Source organism: Prionailurus bengalensis, chromosome E1, assembly GCF_016509475.1.
Source record: "Prionailurus bengalensis isolate Pbe53 chromosome E1, Fcat_Pben_1.1_paternal_pri, whole genome shotgun sequence".
Taxonomy (NCBI): Eukaryota; Metazoa; Chordata; class Mammalia; order Carnivora; family Felidae; genus Prionailurus; species Prionailurus bengalensis.
Genome location: NC_057347.1, coordinates 21,100,516 through 21,121,484, shown reverse-complemented (window position 1 = coordinate 21,121,484; position 20,969 = coordinate 21,100,516). Strand labels below are relative to the sequence as shown.

General features: G+C 47.4%; 1 protein-coding gene and 1 long non-coding RNA gene across 3 annotated transcripts in view; one reads left to right on the top strand and one right to left on the bottom strand.

Annotated features, from left to right (window-relative positions):
- ASIC2 (acid sensing ion channel subunit 2) overlaps positions 1–20,969 on the top strand; it is a 1,009,280-nt gene that overhangs the window by 690,951 nt on the left and 297,360 nt on the right. The gene's annotated exons all lie outside the window — the stretch shown is intronic.
- On the bottom strand, positions 1,462–13,952 carry LOC122485221. Of its 2 annotated transcripts, none has more exons than XR_006297819.1 (4): positions 13,538–13,952; positions 13,286–13,407; positions 10,464–10,674; positions 1,462–2,001 (listed from the first exon to the last, which is right to left on the bottom strand). It is a non-coding gene; the product is annotated as an uncharacterized LOC122485221 (long non-coding RNA). The 2 variants fall into 2 exon arrangements; XR_006297818.1 differs by lacking the exon at positions 10,464–10,674 and adding an exon at positions 13,030–13,106 and having other exon boundaries at positions 1,605–2,001.

The window sequence follows — 20,969 nt, the reverse complement described above, 5'->3', positions numbered from 1 at the left end:
GTCCAGCCCTGAATGTGTTAGCAGGCCCACCTGGCTCTAGGCCATTTGGGCAGGCCCCATATGAGACTCTGGCTCCTCTGGAATGTTCACAGTCTTGTGTCTTACCTGCTTGCCCTCTTACCTGCCCCAACTTGGATTGCTGACTCCTGGTCCCTGGCTGGTCTCAGTTTCCCTCCTATTCCTCAGTCCAGCTGCTTGAAGCCACATCTAGACAAGACCTCGACTCACCTATTAGGCTACAGTTTGCATATGTCCCTTGGGTATATGAACTTCTGGTCCCTCTGAGTAGCATCTCGAGCCCACCCAACATCAATCCAGAACCCTGTCTTGCCCAGCCTATCCAGATCTGTCCTGGTCCCCAAGAAGGAGAAGGTGGCATGGCATCATGGGTATAAGCCATAGAGGCAGACTCAGTCTGGAATTAATGAGTAGGAGCAGGAGGGGAGCTGTGAAGAGGGTATGGGTTTTCCCCAAAGGTTTGTCATCCTCAGATACACAAAAATGATGGGATGGGACTGAATCAGGGAAAATCACCTCCCTGCCCTGCAAGCCCCCAAACCAGAGCTGTGGCTTTTCTGGGTAGGAAGGCTGAGTTGAGAGTTACTGATCATTTACAGTTCTCATGTGGATTTAAACAGTCAATGGACAGTATTGTGGTCATCCGACTCTCCCAGGAGTGGCCAGGCTCTAGGTAAGGGCAGCAAGCAAGCAGAGGGACCCTGACAATGTCAGACAACACAATCATACACATAAACCCACATACATACATATGAACATATACAGACACCAAGAACTGCACAAGAACCACACACAAAACACAAGCACACACACAGACTTGCACAAAGGTACCCATAAACACACACACACACACACACACACACACACACACACCCCACCACAAAAAACCAGTTTGCAATTTAAATCCCTAGCACCAGAGTCAGGATTTCACAGGTGGCCCCTTCCACTTTGCAAACTTCCTCACGAGGAACCCCTTAGGGGGGCCCTTGTCCTGCATGGGAGTGGGATTGTGGAGGCTCTCAGAAGGACTTAAGGACATCTCCTGCTAATGTCACATGCCACTTGCTGGTGGCATGAATTGATCTCTGTTTATTCACAGCACATTTTCTTTTGCTAAGCAACATTAAGTTTGAATCAAAATATGTGACTGCTATATAATTATTCTTGGTGCTGCTTCCCTTGGGTTGCATTTTTCTTGCTATTTATTTGTTCAGGAGTGGGTAGGGGCATTCATCTCAAGAGACGTCGTCGGTCTGAGGCAGGCCTTTACCCAGCACCCTGGCAAAGGGGCATCAGCACTCAGGGAAAATCCCAACCTGACCCCACCTCACCCTAAGCCCACTCCAGTTTATCTCAAGGACCGCTAAGCATCCCTCTTCAGAGGTTGTGTAGCTGTGTATCCACAACCCAATTTTGAATGATGCAGTGCAGGGAGGCAGCCGGGAATTACCCAAAATTTACTTGGCCCAACCCCAACCCCTCTGAGCCTCAGCTTCCTTCTACGTGCAAGGAGGATGGTTAGACTATAGATAAGGTAACCATTTCCAGATTATGCCTGTAAACACAGAGTAATTATTGATAGTGTCTCAGTATCAGTCAGTGATTGCTGTAATAATGCTGTTTAACAAACCACCCTAAAATTCAATGACTTAAGACAACAATCCATTATGCTCGCTCGTGAGTCTGTGGATATGCTGGGCTTGGCTGTACACAGTGAATTGGGTCTGGGTCTGTTTCACGTATCCTTCATTCTCCATGGACGCACAGGCTAGTCAGGACATGTTCTTCTCATTGGCATGAGAGCAGAACAAGAGAGTAAGCCCATGTCATGTCCCTAATACCCCATCACCCAAAGTAAGAGACATGGCTAAGCCCAATATCAACGACATGGAGATGCATACTCTGCCCACAGAAGGAAGAGCTGGGGGAGGTGAAGTAAACTTTTGTTGAGCAGTAATCCAAACCAGGCGTTGGAAACTGTTTCTGTAAAAAAAAAAAAAAAAAAACAGAGAGTAAATATTTTAAGCCTTGCAAACCATGTGGTCTCTGTTGCAACTACTCAACTCTGCCATTACAGTTTAGAACTCTGCAGCCATGGGTAATGGCGTGGCTATGCTCCAATAAACTTTATTACAGAAACAGGCACAGTTGCCACCCTCTGATTTAAGCTGTGACAAATTCTTTTCATTCTCAAAGTGACCTGGTTTGGATGATGAATTGCACGATCACCCTAACTATAAGAGTTTCTCTGTGGGTGGTCCCGGACAACCCACATCAGAATTACTTGAAATGAGGAGTAGGTATGCCTATCAAACATGCAGATTCTAGGGCCCCAGCCCTGAATCTTGGGCCTGGGCCTGGGCCTGGGAATCTAGAGGTTTAACTAGCTTTGGCGAGGAGATTTTGATGCACATTAACATTTGATTGCCATTGGATTGATTGACCTTAATCATTTCCTCTAAATCCAAAATTTAAGGAAATCTGTCCTTGGTTTGGAAGACTTTTCAGAATCAGGATGTTGGCTCTTCCTCGTGAACTAATTTTAAACAAGGCCCCTTCCCTACACACGTGTGAATATCCCAAGGCTGGGACCAGGGTGAGGCACATAGAGACACGGTATTTACAGAGGCGTTCACTCCCGGGGTCACGCAGGAGCTGGGTTAGCACCCGAGAATAAGTGCCTCCTTAAGCCATGCTCCCCAGCATTTCACTTGCTTTAACCTAATCCTGGCCCTGGCTTATCTATGCATACACATGTGCACATATTCATTCACACACACCCATGTCTCCCTCCACCCACGTACGCACACACACATACTACACAGAACTCGCTTGGTGTGCCTGGAGTCTCACCAAGTCTCACCCCCTCCGCAGTCTAATTTGAGGATCATGAATGCCTCCTTCCCTGCACTATTGATTCACTTGAAATTCCACTATTAGTCATCTATTCCTTTAAATCTTAGAAAAGTTTCTCTCTGACATCATCTCCCAGAAAACACAAGCACACCCTGGGGGAAGTCATACCTGAAATTTTAGCATTAATCTAAACTAATGAAAGCCAATTTCAAAGCAGTACAGACCTTGGGAAGAAGAAAAAGTTGTAAGGGGAGCCCTGGGTGGCTCAGTTGGTTGGGTTTCTGACTTTGGCTCAGGTCATGATCTCATAGTTTGTAGGTTCAAGTCTCATAGTTTGTAGGTTCGCATTGGGATCTGTGCTGACAGCTCAGAGCCTGGCACCTGCTTCGGATTCTGTGTCTCCCTCTCTCTGCCCCTCCCCCTCTCATGCTCTGTCTCCCTGTCTCTCAAAAATAAACATTAAAAATGTTTTTTAAAGATGTAAGCAGAGAGAAGAAATGTTCATTCAGTGAGCATTTATTGAGCAATGACTGCATGCCGAGCCCTGATCTAGGTGCTAGAGAAAAATAGCATTACCCAACACTTGTGGTGGGATTCATAGTGAATTAAGAACCCTTTTTTTAAAGATTTATTTATTTTTGAGAGAGAGCGCGAGCGGGGAAGGGTCAGAGAGAGAGGGGGACAGAAGATCCAAAGCGGGCTCTGCGCTGACAGCAGCAGGTCCAATGTGGGGCTCAAACTCAGGAGCCGTGTGAGATCATGACCTGAGCCAAAATCGAACATTCAACCAACTGAGCTACCCAGGTGCCCCTTAATTAAGAACTTTCTGAACTTTCTAGATAAGGTGAGTAGGGCATGAATAATTATCAGCATCCCTAGCTTGCATCTGAGGAGACCAAACTCTGGCAGCTTAAGAGACCCTGACAGTAGTTTTTTTTCCTCTGATCCACTCACGCCCAATGGCCCGCTGGCCACAAGGGGACCTGGAGGTGTGTCACCAGCCCAATTGGTAGTCTGGCTTAGCAGCACAGACCTTCACAACATACAGCAGACAGCAGAGGCAAGCTGTCTTTTTCTCTTGTTCTCTGAGTTTTAGCGCTGCTGACATTTCCACATTTGTGGCACTTGGTTATGTATTAGGCATTTAAGGTGCATTTATATTTATATTAACCTTTTTAGAGGGGCCACCTTTAAAGCAGTCAATCCTTGCCTGCTTAAAATACAATTCTGAGTGTTACCTGCATTTCCAGCAGTTGGATTTAATGAATCAAAGCTATGAAATGGGGGGGGGGGAGGTTTGACAGGGGAGGGGGGTGGGGAGAGCAGGCAGATTTTGCTAACAAATGACCTACAGAGGAATATCAGATAGCTCTCTGATTGCCACCACTGCCAGATCTGGCTCTGGCTCTTCTTGCTGTGGCTAAGATGATGTCAAAGAGGTATATCTCTTCCCTTCCCAGGGTGTCAGGGTCTGGAGCCATCACAGCCCTGGGTGTGCACACGGTCAAAAAGAGAGGCAGCTTTATCCTACCCCCATTCAGAAGACCCTGCCTCTGGCACACCTGGGTGGCTCGGTTGGTTAAGTGTCTGACTCTTGGTTTCGGCTCAGGTCATGATCTCACGGTTTGTGAGATCGAACCCTGAGTCAGGCTCTGCGCTGACAGCATGGAGCCTGTTTGGGATTCTTTCTCTCCCTCTCTCCCTCTCTCTGCCTCCGCCCCCACCCCCAGACCCCAGATCGTGCTATCTCTCTTTCTCTCTCTCCCTCTGTCTCTCAAAATAAGTAAATTAAGCATTTAAAAAAAAAAAAGGACACTGCCTACCTGGCATAGGGAAAGAAGAGGGGCCCACCTCGAGGTGGGGATGGGGAGTGCTGGGGGTGGGAAGGACCCCTGTCAGGGGCCAATTTCTTAATCTGCCAGAGTTTGGTCTCTTCGGATGCAAGCTAGGGATGCTGATAATTATTCGTGCCCTACTCACCTTATCTAGAAAGTTCATAAAGTTCTTAATTAAGGGGCACCTGGGTGGCTTTGTTGGTTGAACGTCCGACTTCGGCTCAGGTCACGATCTCACACTCTCTCCGATCCAAATGGAGACGCCAAAGTGGCCTCTTAAAATACAGGTTGGGTCCCCTGAGTGCATAGCAGGGGTCAGCAAACTGCAGCCCACAGGCCAAATCCAAACGCACTCTACTTTGTAAATAAGGTTTTTTTATCGGACCACGTCCCTTCATCCACGTATTGTCGATGGTTGCTTTTTTCCTAGGGAGGCTCTCTTCTTTCGTTAAAAAAAATTACTGTGGTGAAAAGAAAGATAATGTAAAATTTACCATTTAAACGTTTCTAAGTGTACGGTTCAATCACATTAAGTATATTCACATTGTTGTACATCGAATCTCCAGAATTGTTCACTTGGCTGAGCTGAAACTCTGACCTATTCAACAATAACTCCCCTTGGCCCTACGCCCCAGCTCCAGGCAACTACCACTGTACTTTCTTTCTGTATGAATTTGACGACTCTAGGGGCCTCGCATAAGTGGAATCGTGTGCAATATTTATCTTTTATGCCTAGCATACTTAGCGTAGTATCCTCTAGGTTCAACCATGTTGTAGCCTACAGAGACTTTTTAGACTTTTTCTCCTCATCTTCCCAAGAAATTTTAGTATCTCAAATATGCTGTATATCTGTTTGTGCACCGTGACCCTTTGGAAGGCCAAAAACCGTTAAAATATCCAAGATTGTTCACCCTCCTCCCCAAGAACTGATTTTCACCATCAGCAACAATTCCCCCCGCTAGGAATGCATGCTCTCGCCAGCACCCCTGGCCATGCCCGCGCACGCGGGCCTTTGTACCTCTGATTTGCACTTACTGCCTGGAATCACCTTTCCCCGCTTTTCTTCAAAACCCAAGATGGATGTCACCTCCTCTAAGAAGCCACCCTGGGGGTCTCACCCGCTTACACCCTTCCTCCCGGTCAGCCCAGCTGTCCTCCGCCATGCATCTCTCATGGGAGGCTCCCATCTCCGTTTACTCCCAGCTTCTCCTGGTAGCCTGTGAGTTCCCTTTTGCCAGACCTGTCTTCATCCTCCTGCTTCCAGAGCCAGCGGGGGCCCAGAGCAGTACGGTCACCCAATGGATGTTCACCAAATGCATGACCTCATTGTATCCTCACAAAAATGCTGACAGCATCACTAGCCCCATTGAACAGTGGAAGAAACTGAGGCTTTGCCCCAGGTCCCACGCTTCCCAGGGGAAAGCCTAGCAAGAACTTCGGAGTCAGTCCACCTTAGGTTGAAAATCTGGATTCTGCTCTTAACCACTGCATGTCCTTAGGCAACAACACCTCTCAGAGCCTCAGTTTCCACACCCATAGAAGGCAGAATCATGATGAGGCTCTGTGAGGCCACCAGTGGCCTAGGCAGGCCTCAACAAATGGTAGCCATGGTTATTCTATGAAGTGGTGTAGTCAGGGTTTGAACCCAGGTCTGCTAGACTGCAGAGTCCAAGCACTTTGGGTTCTGTTGCTGTTCCGTCACCAGAGTGCCAATGGCAGGGCCTGACGGGGGCCCTGGGACCACTTATCTCTCCCATGGCCCCCCTCTGAGAGGGCAGGACCACTCACGAGCATAAAGCCAGCTCTGGTGGGGTGTTTGAAGAGCCCCAAATTAAAAAGGGAGCTGGATGTTCTCGGAAGACATTTCCATCCGGCCCAGGCAGCCTGACAAATCACCCTTCTCTGCTCTAGGAATATTTCTGTCTCAAGAACCAAGGCTATTTGTCTAGATTCAGAGTCTTTCCGGCTCCTCTGTGCCATGAGCACACTGACAAATCTGACCGTCTGGTACCTTTTTGTAGCAGCCAACAGAAGCCCCGTTACCTCGTGCGTGACAGGTTACACCACAATCAACAGGCCTGGCTTTGTAGAATCAGTCAGGCTCCAGCTGGCTCTCCAAAGAGAGAGAGAGAGAGGCTCAGACAGAACCTGGAAACGCCGATCGCTCTCCAGACACAGGCAAGCCTTGAGCAACTCACTTAACCTTTCTGGGCTTCACGGTCCTCACCTGCAGAACTGGATGAATGATACCCCCCCCACAGCCCTGTGAGGACCAACCAGGGATTTCTGTAAAGCATACAGTAGGCGCTCATCTCCTTCAGGCCCCTGCCAGGCACTGGGGAAAGGAAGCCCTTGTCCGGGTGCAAAAACTTAAGGGGTGCCAAAAATCTCAAGATAAAGCAGATTTAAATGCAATACTTCTTATACATTTTTTAAAGTTTATTTATTGAGAGAAAGAGGGAGAGTGAGGAAGAGAGACAGAGAGAGAGAATGAGCAGGGGAGGGGCAGAGAGAGGGGGACAGAAGATCCAAAGCGGACTGTGTTGACAGCAGAGGGCCTGACTCGAGGCTCCATCTCACGAACTGTGAGAGCATGACCTGAGCTGAAATCGAGTCAGCTGCTTAATGGACTGAGCCACCCAGGCGCCCCTAAATACAGTACTTTTTAAAAATCAAAATTAAGGTCAGAAAAGAAACACCTCGTGATGAACAAAAGATCTGCATTTTAAATAAAGACAGGCTTAGCACTAGTCATTTTTCCTTTTGCTGCAGGCTTCATCCAGTATGGCTTGGCTCAGCTTGACGTGGCATTTCTCCTTGCTCTTAACTTGTGAAGAATAAAGAACCTCAACAGAATAAATGAGTGACCTAGAGACGCTGGAGTTATAAACCCCATTTTTTAAAGCTTTGAAATGATCCTGAAACTGTCTCGAGGGACAGAGAGCCTGGGGGCAGGGAGGTGTCTGAGGCCAGGGGACGGCCAGCAGCAGGTTGAGAAGGCAGATGCAGGTCTGTGACTGTCCCAGGACCACCCTGCTCCTACCCCCCCCCCCCGCCCCACTCTTCCACGGAGTGGCTCGGGGTGGGGGTGCTGAATGGCAGGGACAGAAGCAGAGGGGAGATTTGACAAGCTCAGCAGGGAGACTAGCTCCAAAGTTTTGGACGTATGGTGAAATACCAGAAGGCCTCCAGGACCACCTTTGGAAAACTAGCTGCTGGCTGGGGCCTCATCAGTTCCAGGGAGCTGCCCATGGAAATCCCGGGTCCGGACAGCTCTGGTCCAAGGGAAGCCCTTTACTGTTCCCTGCTCCCTCCTTCCGCTACGGGGCACAGCCTAGATCTCTGCCCCAGGCTTTCCGGGCAACCTCCCCCTTTGTTCCAGTCCCTTCCCTCCCTCCCTTTGGCTCTCTTCCTCCCTCCAGACCTCCTGGTTTCCAGGCCTGGATTCTAGGCACTGTATCTGGATCCTGCACCCTGCTTGCCCTGAGAGGAACTCTCCCAGAGTCATCACCAGTCCATTCGCCCATCTCCCTACTGCTGCTAGATCAAGCCCAGACCATGTGTGTGGTACCTAGTTTATCACACTCTCCCTCCTCCTGTGCACGCCCCACTCTGCCACAGCACATTGGCATCCCAAAACTTTGGTGCCTGGTGCTTTTGCATACTTAGGCTCTTCTCTCTAAACGCTTCCTTTTCTCTCCTAATTACCCCTCAAGTCTTCACTCTAATGCCACCTCCATTCAAAGGAAACTCTGCAGGTGCCTGGGTGGTTCAGTTGGTTAAACATAGGACTTTGAGTCGGTCATGATCTCACGGTTCATGAGTTCGAGCCCTGCGTCGGGCTCTGTGCCGACGGCTCAGAGCCTGGAGCCTGCTTCAGATTCTGTGTCTCCCTCTCTCTCTGCCCCTCCCCTGCTCGTGCTCTGTCTCTCTCTCAAAAATAAATAAACATTAATTTTTTTTTTTTTTTAGAAAAGAAACTCTGCCTTAGTTCCTCCCCTTTCTATGAGTCTCCTGTTTCTGTGTAGCACTTGTGTGTCTGGGGATGGGAGCTGGCAGGCTGAACTGTATGTAGGGACTGTCTTCGTCATCTTTGTGGCCCGAAGTCCTAACGTGACATAGTTGCTTCCTGAGTATTTGATCAATAATTCTGAGCTTGAACATTGTCACATTCATGCACATGTGGCTGTAGCCCCTCAGCTGGGGACCCCCTTGTGCTTGGACCTGCTTCTGTCATGCACATGGTCAATCCTGGTGGCAGCCACAGGGCATGGCATTTTTCTTCTTTTGAAGCCCCTAAAGAGTATAGGTTCTCCCAGATGTCAACCAGGCTTATGCGTCCCCTGACCCACCCAGACAGCTCCTGGGACAGCCCGGAGTGGTGGAAAATGCCTGGATTTTGAAACCCCTCATATATGAGTGTGAAACCTATCTCCCCTACCTTCGACCTCTGTCACTTCGCCTGCACTACTTAGATTAAACTAAACCACAGTTTCTTCAACCCAAAAATGAGACCAAGCTTTCCCAATTGCTAATTTGTGAGAACGTGAAGGGAACGTGTGTAAATTACCTGGCACATAGTAGGCGTTCCAGCAATTCTGGCTTTCATTATGTTATTTTGTTTTCCTTTCCGTTAGAACAAGGCATGTCCATCCTTCTGCCCTGGCTTTATTTTTGGCTTTCAGGACCTACCCCATAGCTAGCGGTTTTAGGTGGCTGACAATTATCATTTTGTCTGGACACTTGAGCTGATATTAGCCTAACTGCTTGCATTAATATTTTCCCATTTCTGGGGTTCTCACAGTTTAATGTAAAAAAAAAGGAATAATAGATCTGTCTCTTTTGAATCCAGCTGCCAGACTTGGCTCAGATTACACTGTTTTACAGACTTGGAGAAAGAGCAAATAACTGGCAGGCCTGGCAGCCCCAAGTTTTCAAAGCGATGAGTCAATCCTGACTTATTGTTATTATCTCCTAATAGTTTACACTGTATTATTCAGTAATTACTCTGTGAATCACCCTGACAGCCTGCATGTGTGCAGCTTGCCTGAGTTATTCCTCAGTCTTCCGCTGCCCACAGGGAGACGACCCCCATCACCTGCCGAATACAGAGGACCCTTTGTCAATCCTTGTCAGGAGAGGATGACACACGAGCCACCCGAGCCACCGTGGTCTTGGGTTGGGTTGCTCATGTGGGGAGAAGGAACAGTTGCCTGCATTCTAAATAACCCCTACAAATAACACAGCCCATCTCCCCTCGTTTGGGGAGGGCCAAAGATCCTCCCTTCAGATAAGAATGGCCTCTTTGGTCCAACCTTTCCTCAACTTTGAGGACTGCGCGCCAGCTGGGTTGATTGCTGATGGGGTCTGTTTGGAACAGGCTACGTGGCCGTGGCCGTTGGGGGACGGGTCTCTTTCCCTTTTTGCATTAAACTGTGAGAACCCAGCAATGGGAAAATCTAACTGGGCAGGACTGAGGGCCAACTCAGCAGCCGATTTTCTGTCTTCCAAGGCATGCCCTCCCCCTCTTAGCCCCTGCAGAGTAGAGCCGAAAAGAGAAGGCAGAGATGTCACACAATGGAAGTACCTCCACTTCGGAGCCAGGCAGGCCTGAATTTAGACCCCAGGTGCGCCCCTCACTCCTGTAGTGACTTTCTCCACACCCTCTGAGCCTCAGTTTCATTGTCTATGAAATGGGCACATTAACACCTGTCTCCTAAGATGCCTCAGCCAACGCCCCTCCTCGGAGCTTACCTTACAATAAAGGTTATGAGGCTCCCTTTTGGAAAGCGTAGACTCTAGAAGGCCTCGGGGTTTCAAACTCAGACGAAAGATGCTGCCGCCCAGGGGATTCGAAAATAGTTGTTCTTCTCAGACACTTAATTTTAGACTTAGAGCAACTGAGCCTCTCCTTGTCCAGCCTCTTCCTGAGGGCGCTGAATACGTCCATTTTTGCAGCTCCAGGCTGAAGAAAGAGTTTGTTGTGTCAACACCACTGAAGAGGGGTCTTCCTCACAAACTGGCTTTTTGTTTGAGGGGCAGCCCCAGTCCAAGGCCCTAGGAAGACTTTGCAAATTGTCAGAAATGATGCATCAGTGTGCAAAATGCAAATCTGCCTGGCAACAGTGGAGCCTCCACACCCATAATCCCCTTTGCTACTCCCTCCCCTCCCCCGGGACCCCAGAGGCGTAGCCAAACGATTTTTCTAACATGCAGAAGACTTTCTAATTGCTTTTTAAAGTTTCTTTTTCCCCCTTAACTCTGTTTACTTATTATGACAGAGCCTATTTTATTATGAAAGGAGTATGTAGTCACTATGTTTCAAAAAAATACAGATAAGTGGAAAAAAGGAAGGGAAAAATTGCCCATCATAATACCACCCAAAGAAAACTACTTTGAGCTCCTTGGTGTATTCTTTCTGTTATTTTGTTGTGTTGAGATATTTTTCCATGCTTACAATCCTGCATAAACAATTTTGATTCTTACTCTTTCCCCTTTGTGTTTTTCCATAAGAAGTCTCCTTTATGATGACTTTCTGATAGTATTTTAAATGGCTGCATGATTTCCCACTCTTTAGACTCGGCTCAGCCTCTGTAATCACCCCAGCAGCGCCGAACATTTGGGGGGTGTCCAATTATTTTCATAGCGTAAATAAGACCCCGATAAGCATCTCCAGGCATGAAGCTTTCTCTACTCTTTCAGATTATTTCCTTAGGAAATTACTTGGTCAAAGGGAATGGATATTTTTTTTTATGTCTCCTGATCCATATCATCAAATTACTTCTCAAGACATTTCACTTTTTAGAAACAAACCAAGAAAGGAGTATGAAGGGAGGAGGGCTGGCCTTCTATCATCTTGCCAAAGTGAAATTCCTGGAATTCTGCCCAAGGCTAGACCCTTCGTAAACAGTCAGTGGGTGGAATGGTTACTAAGAGAGTAAAGCTTAAATATTCTCACCATACATACACAACGATGGTCATTATGTGATGGGATGGAGGTACTAGCTAATGCTATGGGGGTAATCGTTGGGCGTTTGGGAGGGCAGAGATTTTTATTACAGATTGAAGAGACTGTGTGTAGGTAATAAGACAGATTGGTACCTAGAAGTCCGTGAAAATCCAATGAGGGACACTTTCTCTGGGCATACTGTGATAATTCCTGTATGAATCTGAGACCTTGGGGGTGGAAGCAAGGGCCAGAGAAAATGTCCTAAAGCCACTTTCACCACGTTGTTGTTGTCGAGCACGTGAAATGAGGCTGGTCCAAAGTGAAACAAGCTGTCAGGATAACATACCTGACAGATTTCTAAGACTTGATCAAAAAAAAAAAAAAGAAAAGAATGTATAACATCTATTATTTTTATGTTTATTATATGTTGCAATAATATATATATATATATATATGGTTAGATAAAACATTGATTTTGCCAATCAGTTTCACTCGTTTCTTTTCACTTTCGTTTGAAACAGAGTTACTAGAGGGACGCCTGGGTGGCTCAGTCGGTTAAGCATCTGACTCTGGATTTCGGCTCAGGTCACAATCTCACAGTTCGTGAGTTCAAACCCCACACTGGGCTCTGCACCAACAACACAGAGCCTGCTTGGGATTCTGCCTCCCTCTCTCTCTGTCCCTCCCTGGCTTGCTCTCTATCTCTTTCAAAATAAAAAATAAAATAAAATTTTTTAAAAATTTTAAAAATCAAGTAGAACAGATTTTTATTAAAAAAAATTTTTTATGTTTATTTATTTTTGAGGTGTGGGGGAGGGGCAGAGAGAAAGGGAGACACAGAACCGCAAGCAAGCTTCAGGCTCCAAGCTGTCAGCACAGAACCCAACACGGGACTCGAAGTCATGAACCGTGAGATCATGACCTGAGCCGGTCGGGCACTCAACCGACTGAGCCACCCAGGAGCCCCCAAAAACAGATTTTTTAAAGCAGAGTTACTGGAAAATGGAAAAGTACATAAATGTCTCGCATTATATCTGTGGGGCAGCGCTGGTGGCAGGAAGCTCTGGTATTTACCTCTCTGGCACCAAGAAGGCTGAGGCAACCCTCATAACCACAGGGGGCTTCTGGAAAGTTGACACCACTTAGTCACTTGGCATGACCAGCTAGTGGGAAAGAATCCTCTGCCAGTAAAGCAGCAATTTTGAGCCTTCACTGAGCGTCAGCTTTACCAGACACGGATGCTCTACCCTCTGCATCCCAGAGGTCCTGACTCGGTTCGTCTGGGGGAGGGCACAACATCCTAATTTCCAAAAGCTCCCTACGTGATCCTAATTCACAGCTTAGGTTGAGAACCACATGACGGTCACTCACGCTGGATCCTGGCTCTGTCACCTGATGGCAGGATGACTTTGGGCATTCAGCTAGTCTTTCTCACCCTTCCTTGCCATCTATAGAATAGGGATAACAAGAAGGTTGACATAAGGACTAAATGATGCTGCTATCCACCCTACCTGGTACAAAGAAAATGCGTAAATAAAATTCGTAGTTTTTTTTTAACATGTGGGTTATGAATTACTGCTATTTAACATAACAAAGGCCTGTCTTTGACTCGTGAGTCAGTACAGACCTTTGCAAGAGTGCAGATCAAAACAGGTGGCAAAATAAAATGGGTGCCTTTCATCTGTGTCATTCAGTTCAGTGCCTCTGGTGACTCAGAAAGTAATTATTCAGAAGAAACTGAGGCAGCACCTGGAGGAGTAAACATGAAATAATAAGTGAGGTTTTCACAACAAACACTAAACATTCTGACTCCCCCTCTTACCTGCTGTGCAGACCTGAATGAGCTAATCTTACCCTCTCTGAGCTGTAGTTTCCTTACCTGGATGATGAAGATAATAGTAGCGATGCCTTGAATAGTGTTGTCAAGAGGTTAAATGAGTCAGGGAGAGTTAGCTATCTTTAGGAGCCCTGTGGTTGGGTCAATGAGTGGGATCGCATGGACACGGCTTCCTCGTCTGTAAAATGGAGCTAAGGTGGCTGAGCCCCTGGAGTGTCTCCTTCTGGTAGTGTCCGTGTATAGGCTCTGGCTCAATACATGCATCTTTGATTCTTATGATCCTGGCTCATCACTGACTCTGTGGGATGCTGGGCCCAACGCCCTTCTCTCAGCCCTACCAGAGGCCAGATGCCCCGTCACCTGAGAAGTTCAGAGTGAGTTGGGAAAATTAAGAGACAGGCAGTGTCTAGTTCCAGACGCCCCTCCCAGAGGACCCCCCAAGAGGGTGGAGTGAGGAGCCTGGGGCAAACCTAGATGCTTCAGCCCTGAGGAGATAAAGCTCCTTACCTCATAATGGGCAGTGCTGATTTCAGTAGCTGGGGAGCGTGGCTCACAGCCGGATGAGGCCTTAGTGACCATGTGGTCCTACAACCACTTCCCTTTTACAGTTTTAAGGAGAGAGAGAGAGAGAGAGAGAGAGAGAGAGAGAAAGAAACTGATATCAGGCCACACAGTAACCCAGGTGTGGAGCCATGATGAGAACCCCACCGCTTTCCCATTGGGACAGATAGGATCTCTAAGAACTCATGTGTGCCTAACTCATAGAGGGTGGGAGGACAGGACCTTTCCTCCTTGTCCCAGATGTGTTCCTCCTTCTCCGTACTGAAGGCAACTCCCTTCTGGAAGGAGAGGACAGGTACAATCACCTGCCTGGGTGGTTCTGCATAGGCCCACAGACTTACAAAAACCTCTGATCCTCACAAACCTACAAGGCCAAGATGATGCTGCCCATTGGTAAGGTGAAAACAACGGGGCCGAATGAGGCTACGTGTATTGTCCAAAGTCAAGGGAAAGCTATTAAGGACAAAGCCAAGGCCTGGACTCAAATTCTCATGTTTCAAGTTTGTATGTCGAAGGAAAAGCCTCTCTAAAGAGGTCATGCAGTGGCCACTAAAATATAATTGACTACCATGTGAGGGACTTATATGGGCAATCGATCAAGATACCAGGCTGTAATGATGAACTTCTTGACCTTGGCCATGCCATTTCTGAAACTTGGGCCTTAATTTTCTCATTTGTAGAAGGGGAGTTTCCCCAGAGGACTTCTAAGATTCCTTCCTGATCTGATGTGTTGTGACTCTCGGTCTGGATGCTACACCCAGTAGCTTAGGCCTTCCTTATCCACTGTGGGCTGAGAGTCCCATTAACTCCACAGCCATACAGCTAATGAACTTCTCAGCCAAGGAGGAATTAATAGCCTAATCACACTAATGGCCACCGCTTCACAAATACCTACTATTTACTGTGCATATATGTATCCCTGATCCTAAAATACCCTGCAGAGTAAGTCTTAATGCCTCCATTTCACAGATGAGGAAGCTGAGGTCCTAAGAGAGTAAGGGATTTTCCTGCAGTCATACCTTTAGTAAAGGAAGGTGGAAGAGTTCAAAGCTCCACGACTCTATCAACTACTGCATGCTGTCCTGCCTTCATCACCTAAGCATCTCCGCCATTATTTTCCCTTGGATTCTGGGCTTTTTTGTGCCTCTTCAAGAAGTTTATTCTTAAATAAGGAAAGCATTTGGCCCATAGGGCAAGGTTCCACCCAGCTTTCCCAACAGCATCACCCCCAGCTCCAGGAAAGGGGAAAAATAGCAAGGAGGGAAAGGTGTTTGAAAATATTCTGGTTCACATAATTACTATATTTAGCAGGGTATCCCCTGGAGACTAATTTAATGCATAAATATATGTATATATAGCAATCAGAAAGTATCACAGGGTTTGCTGAATCTCTATTTAAAAAAAAAAAGCAACAACCTCAGAAACAACAACTGTATTGAAGACAGGAGCAGGTGGAGACAAGGGTTTTCTTTTTTAGCTCTTTGGCCTGATTCTTCCTGCTCCATGGGGAGGGGAGAACAGAGAGCCAAAGAGAGTGATTGAGAGGGAATCCTGAGGGAGAGCAATGTATGAGTTCTCTAAAGGATAGGACAGGGAGAAAGTGAGGATCGTGTGTGCCCACTGAAGACTGGGTGGCTCGATCATAGGAGCAGGGGTACCAAAAGCAGAGATATCATAGGTGGTGGTGGTGGATGGGCACCATACTGTGTATTGCGTGCTGTGCTGGGCATCATGGCTGCAGCCCGCAAGGCCTGGAAAATGCCATCAACACCTTGAGGATCGGTGGAAGAGATTTCTAGCCTAAAGAATCAGGGGCAGCTTCTCAAAGGAGGTGAGACTTGAATGGAGCCTCAAGGGGGAGAGACACCTGGGTGTCTCAGTCGATAAGCATCTGACTATTGATTTGGGCTCAGGTTGTGATCTTATGTTTCGGGAGATCCAGCCCCGCCTCAGGCTTTGCGCTTACAGCGCGGAGCCTTCTCAGAATTCTCTCTCTCCCTCTCTGTCTGCCCTTCCCCAGCTTGAGTACTCTGTCTTTCTCAAAATAAATAAATAAATAAACTTTTTAAAAAATTGTATTAAAAAAGTGGGGAGCGAGGCGGGGGGAGAAGAAAGGACAGAGGGGGACTTTCCGGGCCTGAGGGACAATGTGACCAGAAATGTGGTGAGAGGATTATGAGTAACACACTGGGAGATGGTGGTTGGATTTTTTGTTTGGAGACAAGGGTCCCTGTTGAATAACACTGAGAGATGAGTTCAAAAGAGATTGTCAGGAGACTTCAGAGATGCCTGGTTTCTTGATGAAGGGGTGTGGTGATGTTATGTAGACCATGAGAAGACCCAAGAGATTACAAACCTCGTTGGACAAGCACTTGGGAGGGCAGCTGAAAGCTGCTGTGGGAGGATCAGGCAAAGGGAAATGAGTCTGAATCAGAGCATCGCAAGGGATGGGGAAGAAAAGAGAAAGGAGAAAGGAATCATTGAGGAAGGATTCTCAAGACTCTGCAATGGGCTGTCTGTGGCGGTGGGAGCCCAGCAGGGAGAACGGAAACTCGAAGTCCTTCTGGGAGGTTGATAGAGACAGGAAGGATGTCCTTTGGGGGAAAGCTGGTCAGCAGCTTGGGGCGCTCCGCAGCTGTGGGAGCCGCTGCCTTTCCTCAAGGGAAAGGGGGTGCCTGGCCCAACAAGTGCATGCTCGGTAACAGCTTCCTGTCGAATGAGAACTGAGCGCACGCTTTGTGTGAGGCGCTATGCTCAATGCATTACAATCTGTTCATGGAACACTCGTGACAAGCCCGAGAGACGTATTATTTTCTCCATTTTACAGGTGAGGAAGTTAAGGAGCAGGGAGGTTAAATAAAATTGCCCAATATTAGTCCACCAAGCAATTGATCTGACACCAGCATTTACGAACTCAGCAGCGAGGGGTGACGGTGGGAAAAGCAGGCTCTGGGAGTCACAGAGACCAGAGTTCCAATCCTGTCCACACCAGTTACAGCTCGAACACGTTGCTCAAGTTAATGCCCTCAATTTCCTTGCCCATAAAAATGGTATCATGCCATATGCTTCATCTACCCTATAGGGTTGTCCTGGTAGAAATAAAAAATGGGATGACGTATTTGAAACTGCTCTGTGAATTGTGACGGGCTGCAGGAATGTGGTGTCTAAGAGACACGAGCCTCTGAAATCAGCTATGAAGTACCTGGGTGCTATGATTTGTTGCTCTGTGACCTTGGCTGAGTTTCTTAACCACTCTGGATCTCAACTTTCTTATCTATTGAGGGAGAGCCCCTCCAAGGATTAAGATAAACACAGAATTTAGAATTTTCTGTACATTTCTGCTTTCCTCATTTTCCCCATGTCAGCCATCCCATCCAGTTGTACACACCCATCATGCACAGACGTAATAAATACCTCCGTCTCCCTAACCCGTCCCTTCCGTCATTAAATCTTAGCCATTCTGTCACCAAATTGTAGCTCTAATCTCTCCACTGTTTGCTGTCACAGCCTCTACCCCTCTAATCCAATCTGCCGTACTCTCTGCCTGGATCAAGGCCATGACCTCCTACTCATCTTGCTTGGACCTTTTCATCCCTTACCTATCCACTGCCCACCCACAAGCAGGAGTAACCTTTTTAAAACCACAAATGGGGGCGGCTGGGTGGCTCAGTCAGTTGAGCATCCCACTTCGGCTCAGGTCATGATCTCGCCATTTGTGAGTTCAAGCCCCACATCAGGCTGCCTGCTGTCAGCGCAGAGCCCGCTTCAGATCCTGTCTCCCTCTCTTTCTGCCCCTCCCTTGCTTTCACTCTCTCAAAAAATAAATAAAACATTAAATAAATAAAACATTAAATAAATAAATAAATAAATAAGTAAATAAAATACAAACACAAATAGACACATATCATTATTTTGCTTAAGACACTTCAATAGCCACACCCATTACTCTTAAGTCAGTTTCTAAATTCTTTCCACAACCCACAAGGCCTTCTGTGGCCTGAGTGTTAGCTACCTCTGTAGCTGGCTCTTGGGCTGATCTCTGTGCTCACGCACCACACTTCAGCCACCTTGACCTTCTCTTAGCTCCCTTGGATGGCGTTCTCCTTCCTGCCTTAAGACCTCTGTACAAGCTATTCCCTCTGCCTAGGACATTTCCCTGCATGTTCTCTAGCCACTAACACCTGTTTAGCCTTCAGGAGCTGGCTTCAAAGTCATGTCCTCTCCAGAGCCACCCCTCACTACCCCAGAGCAGTCTAGGTCGCCTTCTTATACACTCTCAGATATCCTTGTTCTCTTTCTTCCCATATTTATCACACAACCGGTTGTTATTCATATGTGTGAACATCTGTTTAACAGCTATTTTCCCCACTGGAATGTGAGCTCCATGGAGTCAGGGTCCAGTTTTGTTTGTTTGTTTGCTGTAGCATCTCCAGTGCCCGGGCCCCGGCAGGTACTCAATACATAGTCGCCCAATGCTGAACAAGACGTCGGAAGAAAGCATCAGGCACAGAGGTGAAATGAAGTCTACATTCAGCCCATTGTTCTCTCTCCTCTCCCTCTGCTGTGGCTCTAGGCCAAGCTGGGATCCTGGGCTGTCAGGGACAACGGTAGGTTACATCGCATGGCTTTCCAGGGTGGTTTTCTTGTGACATTCCTGGCATCTGGAGTGAGGAGGGCAGTAGGCATGCTAGGAGCCTGAGAGAACAATTAACATCAGCCTCACGTGCCTCTGCCCTGGCTTTCTTCTCTAGGAAAGAGAGAGAAACAGCCTGTGTGCTGTTGAGAACACTGCTGGGTCCCAGGGCTTCTGTCTTCACGGGAGGAAGAGACCACAAGGGTGGGCTCAGGGGGTTGGCCAAATGTCAGGGGATGATGTAAAATGCTGAGATGAGAGCTTCCTAGGTATGCAGCAGGCACGAAGCTTGGCATCCTGATTCTGTTCTCTTCAAGCAGATAAGGCACGCCTGGCCACCACGCCCCCTGCGTCAGGATACAATGACCTCCGGAATTTGTATGGTCTCCTCACATTCTTCATCCTGCTGGGGTTAGAAGTGAATCAGCAACAACTCTCAGAGCAACAGTCCCAGATTGTTACCCCATTTTCCTGATGTGTCCATTGAGGGACAGAGAGTCAAGCCACCCACTGGTAATGGACAGAGACTTAACCATGTGAAAAATAAAACCTTCCTCTGTTCACAGCCCCATTCCTAAAGTATCTGTAATTTCTGTTGCAAAAGCTAAATGGATGAGAAGAGACCTCCTTTGCGGGAAAACGAAGTGCTTGATTTAATAACACAAGGATGCCAAGCCTCCTCTAAGTACCCACTCTTCTGAGAGAAGAGGCACCCACAAGGACCCAATTCACCATGGACCTTTTCTGAACTCCACCTTTCCACAGCCCTTATAGTCAGCCTCTGACATACAGTCCCTCCCAGCATTACAGGTGGCTTGCAACTCTTTATTGAAGCCTGGTGCACACACAAGGCGTGCACTCTCGTGAGCATACAGCTGGTTGAGCTCTCATGAAGCAGGCACCTCTGCATGACCAATGCCCAAGCCAAGAATTAGAGCATCATTGACCCCAGTGAAGCACCCACTTCCATGCTTGTCTCCGGTTCCTACTCCCACCAAGCATAACCACTATCCTCATTCCTAACAGCATAGATGAGTTTGCCTATTTTTGTACTTTTTTGTAAGAATAGGGTCATATGAGGAGCGCCTGGGTGGCTCAGTTGGTTGAGCGTCTGACTTCGGCTCAGGTCACGATCTCGAAGTTTGTGAGTTCGAGCCCCGCGTCGGGCTCTGTGCCGACAGCTCCGAGCCTGGAGCCTGCTTCAGATTCTGTGTCTCCCTCTCTCTCTGCCCCTCCCCGGCTCATGTTCTGCCTCTCTCTGTCTCAAAGATAAATAAAACATTTAAAAAAAATTTAAAGAATACGGTCATATGGCACGTACACTTTTGTATGAGACTTGTCCATATTGTTGCAATAGCTGTGGGCCATTCATTCTCACTGTGGCACAGCACTCTACTCCACAGATAGAGCACCATTTATGTATCCATTCTACATTCATGGTCACTGTGACATTTTCCAGGCTGTGGCTATTAGGAATAACGCTGCTGTGAATCTTCTAATGCGTGACTCTTGGTAAACACAGGCATACATTTCTGTTGGGTATATATACCTGGGAGTAAAATGACTATGTCATAGGGTAGCCATATGTTAAGCGTTAGCAAATACTGCCAGTTTTCCAAAAACAGTTGTACCGATTTACACTCCTACCAGCAGCATGTGAGAGTTCTGTTATTTTTTTTGTTATGTTTTTCTTTTTTTAATTATTCTCCAGTTATTTGTGGGTATACCCAGAGATAGTTACAGTTTCAAATGCTCTAGTCCTTTATTCCCATGAATCATTAAACCGTCCCCTACCCGCTAATAGGGGATGATTTTGGCTCCTAAAATTGCGCAGTACACACATAATTTTATTTTCCTCACTCGCTAACTCTTGCTCATCCTTCATGATGCTATTCAAATATTACCTCCTCTAACTTGAGCCTGGGCTGGGCGAGGTACCCCTCCTTTTTGCTTCTGCCCCACTGGATGGTTCTCCCAGCCCTTCTCACTCATTCTGTAGGCACCTGTCTCCCCCATCAGTCTATCAGACCATGGCATGCTTCACGGGAGGTGCTATGTCTTAACCATCACTGCCTTCAGTACTTAATACTGTATAGAGCATAAGGTAGGCTTTCCGAAAGTGTGGAATGAATGAATGAATCTTTCTACTAGATGGTAAGTCTATGGAAAGCAGGGGTCAAGACCTCTACTTCTCTTGCATCACCCCAGTGGATTAATTAGGCACACAGCAGGCACTTAATAGAGGCTTGCTGCAATGAATTGGCATGAACTGCAAACCAA